The sequence below is a fragment of the Myotis brandtii genome, unplaced genomic scaffold (genome assembly GCF_000412655.1).
Source record: "Myotis brandtii unplaced genomic scaffold, ASM41265v1 scaffold1083, whole genome shotgun sequence".
Taxonomy (NCBI): Eukaryota; Metazoa; Chordata; class Mammalia; order Chiroptera; family Vespertilionidae; genus Myotis; species Myotis brandtii.
This window is the reverse complement of record NW_005353685.1, coordinates 344637-350742: the sequence shown is the minus strand read 5'-3', so window position 1 is coordinate 350742 and position 6106 is coordinate 344637.

Sequence of the window (6106 nt, the reverse complement as noted above, 5' to 3'; positions counted from 1 at the left end):
ACGCGCGGCCGCGGCCACGGCGCACCTCGGTCGTCGGGTGCCAGCAACCCAACAAGGTCACCTCCCCCAGTGCTGACCTAATCACTCTCAAGGAGGTCCCCGCCCCAAAGTAGGCACGCTCCAAATATGGTGGTGCCCAACTCCGCAAGACCCGAATACTTGGGCAGGCCCAGGCCCTTTAAGGTGGAGCAGGCCCGGGTTGGGTCTCCACGGCTCCTGGCGCGCCAAGATGCCTTTTCTCCTCCCGCGATGGAGGAAAGCAGCGGGAGAACTCGGGTTTGCCAGTTGCAGCTGCAGAGCAATGGCACGGGAAGGTGTTGGACTCTGGAGGGGGCCGGTCATTGGGAGATGATGGCCAAGCAGAAGCACCCCAAGTGGCATCTCAACCAGCGGAGCCGCCGTCCCCGCCTAAAAGGTGCTCTGGGGTAGGTCCGACCTGCCTCCGTGAGGATACTTTCTCCCTGCATCACAGATGGGCCCTTGGGTCTCCACATTCAAGTTACTATAAGAAGCACCTGAGATGCTGGTTAACCCTTCAAGGAGTCAGTATGTCCCAGGAGAGTGCTGGAAAGCTTCCTTTTTAACAAGAATTCTCTACCAGGAGTCTGAGGGCAGAGCTATTAAAGGCTGTTGGTTGTCTTTGCTTTTGAATCGAACAGAAGTTGCTAACATGTTTGACATGCACCAAAAGTTCCCGAGAAATCTACTAGTCCTGCCTTAATAAATGACTTGGCTTTTCTGAATCTGTTCGAGCATTTAAAAATAAAAAAAAATAAAAGAAGTTTTTATTAGCTTAGCAACTGCCATGAGCTGTGTTCCTCCAAATCCTCAAGATGTTGTTGGTGTTCAGAGGAGTGCACCATAATTGCACTTATTTGAGAAGAATGAGAAACAGTCTCTTTCCTATAGGATGGTCTCTTCACCATCATCATCAGCGAAAATAGATTCCAAACAACAGATGTTTATACTTGTTGCGTTAGTTAATAATAATAATAGCTAACACTTTGGGGTGCTTACTATGCACCAAGCGATGTTTAACTCATTGAATTTAACCTAATAAGGCAAAGAGAGGTAAGGTAATTTTCACCAAGTCACATAGCTGTTGGAGCTCTTTCAAAATGCAAAGTCTCTTTCTTCATTTACACAAATGAGTAAAGAATAAAATATAAGTGTGTCTGTTTTTTCTAGCCAGTGGGGTTGGGGGGGGTACCTTTTGGGTCATTTCACCTACAGAATCCATTAAAATTAAACATTCTCAGTTTACTATTGGATTTACAATTAAAAACAAAAGTATTATGTACTATGGAAATTGTGACAACCCTATATCACTGCAAAAACAGTTATCAAAAACAGCAAAAAACTCTCTTGTGAATGGACACCGCTCACTGACAGATCTGCAGACAGATCACAACACAAGCAAATAGAACCACTTAGAACTCAATCATAACCAGACATTTGTCTCACCAATGAAGCTGTTGTTTATACAGTACTAGAAGTCAGCAACTAAATTGTAATACCACAGAAATAATAATAGTAGTAAATTGTTATAGTAAAAGTAGTGACCATTTATGAAACTCTTTATAAACAAAATACATGTGAAAAAAATTCGGTGCATGAAAGAAAACTTGCTAAGGACAAAAAGTTTGAATAAGGTAATGCAGAAAGAAAGAAAAAAAAAGCAGGCAAACTGGAAAAATCCAATACCCAGTTATGTGGCTCAATGCCAAAATAGTTAAAGACATTAAAACGAATCTCTAGTTGAGAATGAAAATCAAGATGTGAAAAATAGTTTGACTGGGAGAAAATTTACAAAGCACACCTACTCTCTGATGAATTCACCTGAGGAAGAATCTTTAAAAAAAAAAAAAGAGGAAAAACAAGGCCTGGCTATAGTTAATATGTTAAAATTTGACAATATTAGCACAATATATGAATCCATTAGTTATTCCACTGAATGGAATTACCCAATAAAACATACAAATAAGGTATAGTCTCAAATGACCTAATCAAAAAGAAAACAATTTTACATTGGTTAAAAGCAGGCAATTCTCCACATTCCAATACTTCTGAATTCCAGGCAAAAGCAAAAAAATGAAACATTGGTTAATCCACTACCTAGTAATAAAGTCAAGTTTTGTATTTATTGTAGGACTTCACTGGTTCTTGACATACTGGTACCTCTGAGTACCAAAACTATAAGTCTCATTTGTGGAACTGCAAATGTTACAATATGTTTGTTAATTGGGGTGGGGATAGGAGGAAATTCACACAGAGATGAAGAAGTAAACAGAGATCAAACCTCTTATATTTATTTTTGTCTCACACTATCCCCACCACAGAGCCTCACACCTAGAGGGTATGCAACAAATAATCCTGCGCAATTCAATCAACATTCACCAATTACTTACTCTATGCAAGGCACTGTGGTAGGCACTGTCAGGAAAACAAAGAATAAGATAGTTCCTTGCACATATTCAATAAGTAGTAGTTGAATAATGAGGGGTTTTATTGTTCAATAAAAGAACTACACAACAAAATATAATCAACTCTTAATTTACCAGGGAATGGGGTAGATGAGGAAACAAGTGATAAAGAGTTCAAAATCAGGCCCTGGCCAGGTAGCTAGCTCAATTTAAGAATGTTGTTCAGATATGCCAAGGTTGTGGGTTCCATCTCTGATCAGAACACATACAAGAGTCAACCAATGAATGAGTAGTGGAGCAGCAAATCGATTTCTCTCTCCCCTCTTCTTCTCTCTCTATAACTAATTTTTTAAAAAAAGATTTCAAAATCATAGTTAAAACAAAATCTTATAAAACATGGTATAAAATAGGTTTAGTATAAATATATTTTAAATTATATCTAGTATTTAGGAGCATATTTATTATTCTAACTCATCAGCATAGCAGAAGTAAACCATGAAAATATTTGAGCCTTTTTCACCGAATACCTGTACGGAAAGAAAACACTGGGCCATGGATACTGCATAAAAAATATTTAAGAAATTAGTAAGGAAAAGTCCAAGAAAATCAGAATGAAGGGACAGAGGGATACAAGGAGAGTCAGGCAAGAGTTAACATCACAGAAGTCAGGGAAGTATTGGTAACAATTTACTACTGTAATAACCCCAAAATCTCAATAGCTTAACACAGTAAAGCTTCATCTCTTGTTTTCTTTCTTTCTTTCTTTCTTTCTGTGTGTTGTTGAAACTATTACAGTTAGAATCGGTTAGACCCCATTTCACCCTTTTTGCCCCCCACCCCCACCCCCGGCCTTCATCGCACTGTTGTCTGGGTCTATGGGCTATGTTTATATATGTTCTTTGGCTAATCACTTCACAAGCTTCATTTATCATTCATGTCACGCTCTACTGCAGTCAGTGGGAAGGTGAGGATAGGCCTGGGAGCAGTTATTCAGGCACCTAAGTTTCTTCCATTATATAGTTTTTCCATCCCTTAGGTCTTAGAGTCTTCTACTGGCTCCTCTACAGGAAGAGAGGAGGGAGGGAGGGAGGGGCCAAGCCCAGAAGTGGCACACATCACTTCTCACTTTCCACTACTCAGAACTCTAGGCACATGGCCCCACTTAGCTGCAGGTGGAGGCTGGGAAATGTGGTTTGGCTGTATGCCTTAGAGCAAAAGGAAATGGACTAGTGAGCACAAAGCAGGGTCTCTGTACACCTTGTGTAAATGTAGCAAAAAAGGTTATGAAAGATAACCGGTGTCCATTGGATGTACAGATCATTCTTACCCTGGTAAGACTAAGGCTCAGCCCACTGCAGTGGGTTCAGGGGGAAATGAAAAGAAAAGAAGGGGAAATAGAAACTGAGTCTGATCAACTATGAAAACCTAACAAGGAGTCAAGCAACTGGACTTGCAGGCTGAGAGACAAATCCAGGCTTTGGGGAAATGCCACTGTTCAAGGATTCTTAGCAACTAACTGGCCAGCCTTCTCCTAGTAAGAAGAAAGCCCTCACTAGGCCTTCTTCAAACTTCCACACACATTCAACTTGAGAAATGCCTTTATTGTTTATTTTTTCCAGAATGAAAGATTCCAGATGTTCTAGAATATTTGGTTGAGATACATCCAAGTAAAAAGGGCATCTCTCATTTCAAACATTGCATGTGGTTTACTAAAGAAAATGAACATAAAGTAGTAAGCCAAAACATTGCATTATATGTATTGATGTTCTTGTAATCAATAATTGGGAAATATAATTGTACAGATGTATTCTTTTAACTACATGTCAATAATTGTAAATTAGACTTTGATATCTCTAGTTTAATTGTAAATAAAATTAAATGTCTTCAAATTGAACCTTAAAATTTCTATCACATATTATTTACTTCAATTTTTTAAATATGTTGTAAGAAAGAAAAGAATGGTGGTTGTAATCTAAAACAAAAATAGATTTAGGAAACAGTCTGGAATAGAAATATAGGTCTAAAAATAGAACATGGTAATATCATCTCTTTTTTAATTATTCATTTCTCTTTTTATTCCAGGACACTAAAATGTCTCCTGCAAGCTCTCTGTCAGATTCCTTCCTGGTTGCCTTACTTCATCCTCAACACACAATGGCTGTGGTCTCCAGGCAGCTGATGAATTTAATCCCTTTTCACTCAGACCTGAAAGGTGCACTGAAATTATAGAGCCATCCCCTCTTCTAATCTTCTAATGTTCTGGGCATTGTCCTGGGTCCTTAGACAATGTGAAGGCAAATAGAACACACTCAGCTCTCAAATATCTTATGGTAGAACAGATCAAAAGTCACATGCTCAAAGTGCTATTTGCATTTTAAAGTTGACAAAGAAAGAGTTCAGTTTATTGTCCAACTAGTGTCCCATGCAGTGATGAGAATGCTGGGAGTCATTTTCCTCTAGGGTTTGGCTCTTAGCTTGCAGGTTGAGAATCAGTTAGACTAGAATTGATGAAGCTCAAATGCATGAAATGTGCAGGAGAAATATATATATATATTAATTAAATATATATATTAATATATACATATTAATATATATATATCACATGTTAATATATTAACTTACAGTAAAAGTTTTGAATGCCAAAGTCAATGAACTATTCAGGCAGATTGGTTAATGCTCTCCCTCCCCTATAGAGCAGGATGCCAGGAACACCAAATTACTTTCTCAATGAGTAAGGAATTATAGGAAAATAATCTTAACAGATGGTGTCATGAAACTTTGATAGCAAACTGCACTCTGCCACGAAGATGTCAAGGGAGCTTAAATCATCAGTCTGCTCTCACCAGAAAAATAACTTTTATTTTCCTTAAAGATATATAACAACATATTAAAATCACAAAAATGGACTATTTTTATAATTCATATTTTATCAATTCTGTAAAACTTTTAAAAAATATTGTACCATCTCTGAAATCAAGATGTATTTTACTAATTATAGTTTATAACTGGCATTTTTTCATTTCTTAGGAGATTTATAAAATAATAGCATATTTTCAATCAGTGATATCTGATAGAATAACTCCCTGACATTTTTAGAAACCATTCTAATTTCTGTTTTGGTAAATTGTCTTCCGTAAACTTAGTAGTTGCCCCAGTATATCATTATTTATTGTCTAAGTTCAAAACTATGTCAAGCTTTAATCTCTTCAATTTATGGTCTGATCAGGCTGTTAAAATTGAGCTAAGTTCCCAAGGGATACAGAACATTGAAGGGTAGTTCATACCCAAGTTCTTTCTTTGCAACGTAAGTAACCCAGAAGTAACCTTCACTGGGTTTTGACCCCACTTTTTGCTACAGGACCCTTAAAACCCCTGCAGAGTTCCTTGAGGGATTCTCATGTGTATTAAAGAATAAGTCCTACCAGCTACCTCATTACTCCCCTGATACGACAAGCTGTCTTCAGTGGCTAGTTTGAGCCTTCTGCTAGAAATGAAGGCTCTCACATGAAGGCGCCACCATTTTTGGCCACAGCTATATCCATAGCTGAAATCTGGATACACATGGTACGAAGGCAGACTGGGATCCCTAGTCTAAGTTTTTATTTCTATGGACTATTTTCAAAATATTTACCTACTATGTGTCAGGCCCTATACTAGTCACTGCAGAGACTGTAGTAAAATGT